General features: G+C 46.0%; 1 protein-coding gene across 6 annotated transcripts in view; it reads right to left on the reverse strand.

The window, feature by feature from the left end:
• Pds5b (PDS5 cohesin associated factor B) overlaps positions 1–9,285 on the reverse strand; it is a 165,580-nt gene extending 156,295 nt beyond the window's left edge. For 5 of the 6 annotated variants that reach the window (XM_070002989.1, XM_070002988.1, XM_070002990.1 and 2 more), the window contains exon 1: positions 9,179–9,284. The gene's annotated coding sequence lies outside the window, so the exon portion shown is untranslated. Of the gene's footprint in view, positions 1–9,178 lie in introns of all 6 variants that reach the window. The other variant, XM_070002991.1, reaches the window with a different exon arrangement.
• Between the last annotated feature and the right edge of the window lie 668 nt (positions 9,286–9,953).

Here is a 9,953-nt window from a genome sequence, read left to right on the forward strand (position 1 = left end):
GAAGAGAAAAAGTAATTTTTATTTTGTTTCCTATACCATTAAAATGATCTGCTAAACATGTACAACTTTCTGACTTAAAATATACAGTAATCTATTGTCCCAGTCCTACCCATTACTATCAGTATCAACCCACTACCCAGGAACTCTCAGATCTGAAGGCTATTTGAAATCATCTATAAGAATCTCAGTAACAGATATATTTTGACATATATAAAACCTCCTCACTTACTCTCCTAAAAATCACCTCTATGACAAAAAGGAAAACAAGAATCTAACACTGCTGCCCAGGGAACCACAATTCTGCTTTCCTTTCAGGTCTCTAACTATTCTTGCTGAGAGAAATGTCGTGGTTAAATTTGCTTCTATCTATCAGTGTAATATGTACTCTTGAATGATTCCAGTCACCTTTATGAAGAGTAACCTCAACTGTCAAGGAACAGGAAAGAAACCTGCTCCTTTCAAAATTAGTTAACATCAGGATGCTACTGTCTGGTTTGCTTGGCTCTCATTCCTCTAGTATGAGTCACCAACTATTTACTCTATGTATCTACAGGTCATGATGTTTCAATAATGTCTATTGTATTATTCCTGGTATGATATGTATACCCTTTGTTCTGTCGAAAAGAGAAGGGCAAAGAGTAGTTTCCAAACCAAAAGAAGCCTCAGAATAGCTTCCTGCTTTACTCAATCTTTCTCATAAACTCCTTAGCTAAGAATGTCTAACTACAAGCCGGGCGTTGGTGGCTCACGCCTGTAATCCTAGCTACTCAGGAGGCTGAGATCTGAGGATCGCGGTTCAAAGCCAGCCCGGGCAAGAGAGACCGTGAGACTCCTATCTCCAATAAACCACCAGAAAACGGAAGTGGCACTGTAGCTCAAGTGGTAGAGCGCTCGCCTTGAGCTGAAGAGCTGAGGGACAGCACCCAAGCCCAGAGTTCAAAGGCCCACGACCGACCAAAAAAAAAAAAAAAAAAAGAATGTCTAACTACACAACTAAGAATGTCTAACTACATACTACTATTGTCTAATCATTAGAGTACAGTAACTATTATGCTTTTTAATTTCTTATTGTTATTATAAAGTTGATGTACAGAAAGGGTATTGTTACATAAGTCAGTTAACTATGATACTTTTAAATATCCCTAATTATTGCTTTAAAATTTATACTATAATTCATCTGCATTTTTAGCAGCATGACGTTTTTACTGTTCATAGTTATGCCAGAAAAAACAATCAGTCTCAACACAGCAAACTTATTCTTAATTCTGAGCTAATTAGAAAGGATTATAAAGCCTCCCAGTACTGAGAATCAAGTGCTTCATAGCAGAAGAGTGTAAAGAAAGACCTGTCTCTATTCTCCAAGAAGTCAGAATTGCCAACCACAGCTGACAGTTTCTGAAGTAAGCTTAGAAATATGGAAAGGTAAAGTGGGATGGGGAGAGTGACAGAGGGGAATGCTCATCAGAATACACTGTACATATCTGTAGAAATGTCACAAAATATGCTTCAACCTCAGTATAGAAAGGGGGGGAGGGAGGGATGGAAGAAAGAGAGAAACAGAGAAACCAAATACAAAGATGGGCATGATGGCACATGTCTAATCCCAATAGTTTTTTGTTTTTTTTTTTGGTTGGCCATGGGGCTTGAACTCTGGGCCTGGGTGCTGTCCCTCAGCTCTTCAGCTCAAGGCAAGCGCTCTACCACTTGAGCTACAGCGCCAATTCCTCTAATCCCAATAGGGATTAGAGGCAGAAGGAACCCACTGAGTTCTTCAAGAAATGGTATTGGGAAAACTGGACATTCATATGCAGAAGACTGAAACAGGATCTCTGTACCTAACCCTGTACTAATTAAGCTCAAAATGGATCAAAGATCTCCATGTAAGACCTGAAACTTTGAAATTACCACAGTGTGGAGTAGGGGAAACACTAGAACTCATTGGTATAGGCAGGAACTTCCTGAGTAAATTCCAAGGGCTCAGCAAACAGGAGAATTGACCAATGGAACAACATCCAGCTAAAAAAGCTTCTTCACAAAAAAAAAAAAAGGGGGGGGGTATAGTTTCTAAGCTAAAAAGACTACAGAATGGGAGGCAAGGGCCTAATAACCAAAATACTTTTTAAAGATTATTCTTTAATAATTCTTTATTACTAAATGGGCAAAGAAGCTAAACAAACACTTCTCATAATTAGTGGCCAAAAAATACATGAAGAAATGCTCAATATCTCTGGCCATAAAAGAAATGGGAATCAAAACACATTGAGATTCCATCTCATTCCAGTCACAATAGACATCATCAAGAATACAAAAAATGCTGGCACGGATGTAGGGAAGAAGGGACCTTAATATACTGTTGCTAGGAATGCAAATTAGTCCAACTACTATGGAAATAAGTATGGAGATTTCAAAAAAAAAAAAAAAAACAACATAGAACTATCCTGTGGGCCAATAATACCACTTCTGGGCATTTATCTGAAAGACTGCATAACAGAATACAACAAAGGCACCTAAACACCCATGTTCACTGCAATACTGTTCACAAGAGCCAAGTTTTGAAAATAACCCCAATATCCTAAAACAGACAAATGGATGGAGAAAATGATACATATGTATGTGTGTGTATATATAACACATCTATGCAGCCATCAGGAAGAATGAAATTATATCATTTGCAGGGAAATTGATGGATCTGGAAAAATAGACACACACACACACACACACACACACACACACACACACACACACACACACACACACACACACACACACACACACACACACACACACACACACACACACACACACACACACACACACACACACACACACACAGAATATTAAGCAAAGCCAGGCCCAGAAAGACAAAGGCTAGATATTTTCTCTCATATGTGAGTCATAACCAAAATATAACTCTCATGTAAACACACACATATGGGAATATGCATGTATATGATTAAATTAAAGTATATGCACGAGTGACACTGCATAGAGCAAACCTTTTGGACAATTCACAATTCTGATATGATTAATATTAGAAAAGGTAGTTTAAATGGGAAGGGAGACTAGTGGAAATGGGTAGAAGAAACAAAAAGTCCTAATATTGTCTATACATATATGCAAAAGGAATCAGGAAATGTGACATGACTCTAAGGGGAAGAAGTAGGGAAGATGTGAGAGAATGATGAATGAAAGGGTGACTATGATCAAGATGCACCTAACCTGTGAAACTGTTACCCCCCTTGTATAAAATTTGAAGACTAAAACAAATTAAAAATTTTTTAAAGCCAGGCACTGCTGGCTCATGTCTGTAATCCTAACCACTCAGGAGGCTAAAATCAGAAAGATTACTATTTGAGGCCAATCCAAGTAAAAAGTTTATGAGACTCCATCTGAGCATGGTAACATGTGCCTATTATCACAGCTACCAGGGTAGCTGATATCAAAAGCATGGTAGTTCCAGGCCAGCCCAGGCCAGAAAGTTCAAGAGACAATTCTCCACCTTAACAGAAAAAGTTGAATGTAGTCGAACACACCTGTCAGCTCATCTATGGCAGAAAGTAATACTGTGACCCAGTCCCGGCCCAGGCAAAAGATGAGAACTATCTCAAAAATAACCAGAGCAGCATTGGTCACTTATACCTGAAATGCTAGCAACTTAGAAGGCTGATTGCTGAGGATTTTGGTTAAATGCCAGCCTGGGCAGGAAAGTCTGTAAGACTCTTTTAATTAACCACCAAAAAGCTGGAAGTGAAGCTGTGATTCAAGTGGCAGAACATCTGTCTTGAGCAGAAAAGCTAAAGGACAACACCCAGACCCTGAATTCAAGTCCCAATACCAACACCAAAAAATAAAAATCAATAATGGGAGCAAAAAGGACTGGAGGTGCAGCAAAAGCAATAAAATGCCTGCCTATCAAGTTCAAAGCCCTGACCCTGAGTTCAAACCTCAGTACTATCTACATAAATTACTGGGTTTTTGGGGGGGTTTTGTTTGTTTGTTTGTTTGTTTTGGTCGGTTGTGGGTCTTAAACACTGGGCCTGGGTGCTGTCCCTGTGCTCTTCAGCTCAAGGCAAGCACTCTACCGCTTGAGCCACAGCACCACTTCCGGTTTTCGAGTGGTTTACTGGAGATAAGAGTCTCACGGACTTTCCTGCTCGGGCTGGCTTTGAACCCTGATCCCCAGATCTCAGCCTCCTGAGTAGCTAGATTACAGGCATGAGCTACAGGCGCCTAACTTATTAGTTTTATTTTTAAACTAAGTATTTCAGGAATTTTTAACATTTCCAAGCAGTAACAAATACAATCCAAATAAATTGCCTATTGTAAAGGGAAGTAGCAAATGATTTGAATAGCCAACTGGGTTTAAAAATAAAATTAGCCGGGCAAAATGGCTCATGACTGTAATCCCAGCTACATGGGAGGCAGAGATAAAAGGAACATGGTGTGAGGACAGTCCTAGCAAAAAAAAAAAAAAAGTTAATAAGATTCTTTCAAAGAACTAGCGGGATGTGGTGATATACATCTATAATCCCAGCTACACAGAAGGCATAGGCTGGAGGATTACAACAAGGATAGCCTGAGCAGAAAGTATGAGATACCATCTGAAAACTAAGTCAAAAGGCTGAGGGTATGGCTCAAGAGGCAGAACAATTCAAGTTCAAACCCCAGAAATAAAGGAAAGAAGGAAGGAAAATGAGGGGGAGGAAGGAAGAAAAGAAAGAGGGTGGAGGAGAAGGAATGAGGGAAGGAAGAAGGAGGGAGGGAGGGAGAAAGTAATACATTCACACACGCTAAATCTTGTAAGTCTCAAAACAAAATAAAGTTCCATACTAATTTCTCCAATTACTTTGCCTTACAAGTTTCATGGAGATAAATAAATACCATGTCAAGTAGTATTACACAACAAAAAAGCAAGTAACTCCAGAAGACAGAGACATGTGTTATCTTCTGAAACAACCTAAGAACTGGATCCTGAAAAGAAATTATTAAAACCAGATTCCAAAACAGATGGTCAACCTTGAAGCTTTACTTTGTGAATGAATGAGTAAAAAGAAAAGGTAAGAAGGGGATGAAGAATAATGTGTTCCTTTTCAAGTGATTTTAAATATTGCTAGATGAATTTTGTTAAATATTGTTAAACACTGTGAGTAAAAGCTGTAAACTTCCATTGAATTAAGGACTGTTCCCAATCCCATCACAAGAATGTGTAGTGTAACAGTGACATTTCTCAAATCAAGTAAATCTAATTGACAATTACAGGAGTTAGAGATCCTCCTTTAGTTCCTTGTAGCTCTCTAACAATAACAAAGAAAACACAAATTTATTATTTTCTAAAAAATATATATTATTTTCTAACATCTGTGAGTTTATAAGCCAAATGAGAGCAAGCTCTCCTATTAGTTCTAAGCAAACATGATCAAAAGACATAGCAGTGTGGGAGCCAAAGGACACTCCAAAATTGCCAAGGGAATTGGCAAAACAAACATAGCTTCCCAAAATATTCTCTGCCTCACAGAAAGTTTTAAGTATATCAAAATATTTGCTCTAGTGGGGCACCGGTAGGTCACCCTGTAAACTTAGCTACTCAGAGGCTGAGATCTGAGGATCACAGTTCAAAGCCAGCACAGGCAAGGAAGTCCATGAGACTCTTATCTCAAATTAACCACTAGAAAACCAGAAGTGGGGCTGTGGCTCAAGTGGTAAAGCTCTAGCCTTGAGCTGAAGAGCCCATGGAAAACACCTAGGCTCAGAGTTCAAGCCCTATAACAACAAAAAAAAAAATTTGCTCTTTGTCAAGGGTATCACTTTGATTTGTACTAATTTAACCAATTATTGATAGTTTTGGTTTAGTCCTAAAAATTTCAAGCTATGGAATGGATAAAGCTACAGAACAATTTTTTTTTTTTTGAGTCCGGTAGTGGGGCCTGAACTCTGGGCCTGGGCGCTGTCCCTCAGCTCTTCAGCTCAAGGCTAGCGCTCTACAACTTGAGCCACAGCACCACTTCCGGCTTTTTTCTTTTTTGCTTATGTGGTGCTGAGGAATCGAACCCAGGGCCTCAGGCATGCAAGGCAAGCACTCTACCACTAAGCCACCTTCCCAGCCCTACAGAATGATTTTTTAAAAACTAAAAATTTAAATGGCAGGCACCAGTGGCTCACACCTGTAATCCTAGCTACTCAGGAGGCTGAGATCTGAAGATCAAGATTCAAAGCCAGCCCGGGCAAGAAAGTCTGTGAGACTCTTATCTCCAATAAACCAATAGAAAACCAGACGTGGTGCTGTGGACCAAGCGGTAGAGCACTAGCCTTGAGCTGAAGAGCTGAGGGACAATGCCCAGGACCAGAGTTCAAGCCCCACAACTGACCAAAAAAATAAATAAAATAGCTTTTTTCTCCAAAGCTAACAGTACAAGCCATCTGGTGGCAAGAATCACCATCATCACATCTTCTCAAATTCTTAAGGAAATGGGGGCTTAGGGGAACCATGGGAAAAATAAGGACAAGCATTTAATTCCTCACTTAAATTACACTTCAAGTAAAACCCAGCTAAGAGGAAAGTTTTAAGCCATCAGAGAAGGGCGGAGGGGGAGCCCACAGATGGCTTATGCCTGTCATCCTAGTTAGTCCGGAGGCTGAGATCTGAGGCTGGAAATTCAAAGCCAGCCCAGGCAAGAAAATCCACAAGGACTCTTATCTCCAATTAAACACTAAAAAAGGGCTGGGAATATGGCTTAGTGATAAAATGCTTGCCTAGCATGTATGAAACCCTGGGTTCGATTCCTCAGTACCACATAAACAGAAAAAGCCAGAAGTGGCACAGTGACCAAAGTGAGAGAGTGCTAGCCTGGAGCAAAAGCAGCTCAGGAACAGTGTCCAAGGCCTGAGTTCAAGCCCCAGGACTGGCAAAAACGCATACATACATACATACATACACACTTTAAAAAAAAACAGAAATGGAGCTGTGGCTCAAGTTGTAGAACACTAGCCTTGAGTTCAAAAGCTCAGGGACAGCAGCCTCTATGCAGGTATTTAATGTCCCAGAACCAGCATTAAAAAAAAGGAAAGAAAGGAAGGAAGAGAAGGGTGGGAAGAGCTAGTATTTCAATAAAAGTTTAAAGTACACTATAAATAGTGATATGGTTACACACATTCTACATAAAATTATGTATGTGTATATGTATATATATAGTTATATTATGTTATGCATATATGTATGTATACAATACATGCATGCACACATACACACATATATAATATCGTGACTTATGAACCAGGTGTAATGAGGCAAACTTGTCCCAGCCCGCTGTAATACTGTTACTTTGAAGAGATTGAAGCAGGAGGCTTACAAGTTGGAGAACAGCCTGGGCTACATATGGAGACCCTGTCTCAAAATTAAAACAGGAAAAATAAGAAGGAGGGAGGGGATGTGTTCTTAAAAGTTTTTAAGAATACATTTATCTTAAGTGCCATGTAACTTTCACCTACAAATTCATCACCATAGACATTTTGTTTGCTTGACTTCTACATAAGTTCACATAATGACCTCCCTTGAAACTTCATCAAGATGTGTTAAGAGAGCACAAAGATTACACTGCACACGGGGATTTAAGTATGATCTACGTACAGCCCGCCTTCTATATAGGAACCCACTGGAGTTTCTAAACGTTAGTAGTAACATGTACAACGGTACTCCACTCCCCAACTCTCGGGAGACCCAAGCCCAACGCTGGCAACGAAAGGCAACATGAAAGCTCCCCAAAGTGTTTCCTAGACATAGTAAGGTCACATGGGACACGACTGCCCATCCATCACTCCCCAATACAAGTGTGGGAGGGGCGAGGATAGAGCAGCTCTCTGAGTCCCTGTGTGTGTGTGTGTGTGTGTGTGTGTGTGTGCGCGCGCGCGCGCGTGCGTGTGCAGAGGGTGGGGAACTAACTGTTCTTTCAAACCCTGGCCGAGCTCCCTCTCGGGGCAGCAGCAGCAGCAGATCCTCAGGATCAAGGGAGTTGCATTGGGGGGGGGGGTTCACATTCCCTCCTGGAAATAAAAACAGTCCGTCTACCCGGAGCCAGCCTTGAACCCACACAGTGAAAGAAAAGAAAAAATCGGCACCACCAATCGCAGCGGCGAGAGGAGGAAGCCAAGCTTTTCTCGGGAGCGCAAACTTTGAAAGTGTCACCGAGATAACGGTGCGGAGAGGCGAGCTGCGCACGGCCGCGCACCATTTTCCCCTTCGAACGGTCCTAAAAGGGGGGGGGGGGTGGAGGCACGAGCCCCGGCGTGTCCGGGGGAGTCACCAGCACACCCCGTGCCCCCCCTTACACTCGCTGGCTTCCTCGGATCTCCCTCCCCCCCGACCGACAGACAGACAGACAGACAGACACACACACACACACACACACACACACACACACACAGAGCCCCCAACAGGCACCGAGAGCGCGGGGTGCGCGCTTCCCTCTCCCGCTCCGCGGCCAAGTTGAGCAGTGTAAAAATGTCACTCGGGGGAGCCGGTGTCCCCGCGGCTGGGCGGACGCGGGCGGGGATGCGGGGTGGGGAGGGCACCCGCGTCCGGAAAAACGGGGGAGAGGGGTGGGGATGGGGGGGGGAGAACCCGCCCTGCAGGGAGGGGATTCAACAGGAGCGCCCGCCGTCGGCGCGCCGCCCGGGAAACGCGCCCGGCGGGCGCGGGAGGGGAGGGGGGAGGGGCGCCGGCGGAGGGCGCGGGGTGCGGGGCTGCGGGACCCCCGCCGAGCGCAAGGTCACCGCCGGGCCGGCGCACCGGGGAGGCCGCCCGCTCCCCCCCACACACACACACACCCGAGTCCCCGGGGCTGGGGAGAAGGCTGCGGGTCGCCCCGGGGGCAGAGCGGCAAGTTTAATTCGCCGAGGCTGCAGCGGCGCCCGCGGCGTGGAGGAGCGCGCCGGCCCCGGGCCTCCCCGCCCCCACCGCGCCGCCCCGCGCCCGCGACCCCCCCCCCGCACCGCCTCCCGGCCCGGGCCGCCCGCCGCTGCAGCCCCCCGGACGCGGGAGCTGCACCCCAGACTCGGCGGGCGGGCGGCGCTCCAGCCCCGCCACAGACATACACAGAGCCTCGGCGGCGGGCGCTGGAAAATGGAGCGCGGCGAGCACACAGCCCAGACGTTCCCCTGCCGCGTTCCCTGAGCCGCGGCTTACCTCCGGGTGTCCGACTCGGTACTCCTCGCACTCCGCGGCTCTCCGGGATCCGCCGCCGCCGCCGCATCCAATCGCCTCTTCTCCTCCCCCCCTCCCCTTCCGCAGCCAGCCCCGGCCGTTCCTCCTCCTCTCCGCTTCAAAATGGCGCCAAGCGCTCCTCGGCGGCTGCTCCAATCGAACCGCGGCGGACAGCACCCGGGGGGCAGGCTGAGCGCGGCGTGGGGGAGCAGCGCCCCCTGCCGGCCACATGGCTCCGCACGCCCGCGTCTTACGCCCTCCCGCCCTCCCGCCGAGCCCGCCAGCCGGGCCGGGCTCCGCCCCCCTCCGCTCCCGCCCCGTGCGCGCTCGCGTTCCTTCCTCCGCTCCGCCCCGTGAGCGCGCGCGTCTCCCTTTCGCCCCGCCCCCGTGTGCGCACGCACCCCCACTCCTCCGTCCCGCTTCGTGTCTGCGCGCGCGCAGGCTCCCGAGCGTGGCTCCGGGGTTCTGGGCCCGGGAGTTGGGTCGCTGCGGAGTGCTTTCGCTCTTCTGAAGCTACGTAGTTGGCGGTAGACGTCTCTCTCAACTTGGAGTAGAGGTTGAGCACTGATCCCGTACGGTGTCGATGAACCCAGTACTGATGACTACTTTGATCCTTACTTGATAACTGTGACCTGCTGATCTCAAAGTGTGTAGTTTTTCCCACACTATGTCTGTTGAAATGTTCACGAACGCCCTCCATTTTCCTAATGTGAGGAGTCTCCAGAAGGAAGCAGATCTGGAGGGGGAGACACGGTCA

The sequence above is a fragment of the Dipodomys merriami genome, unplaced genomic scaffold, assembly GCF_024711535.1.
Source record: "Dipodomys merriami isolate MVZ:Mamm:240054 unplaced genomic scaffold, mDipMer1.0.p SCAF_6, whole genome shotgun sequence".
NCBI classification, from domain to species: Eukaryota; Metazoa; Chordata; class Mammalia; order Rodentia; family Heteromyidae; genus Dipodomys; species Dipodomys merriami.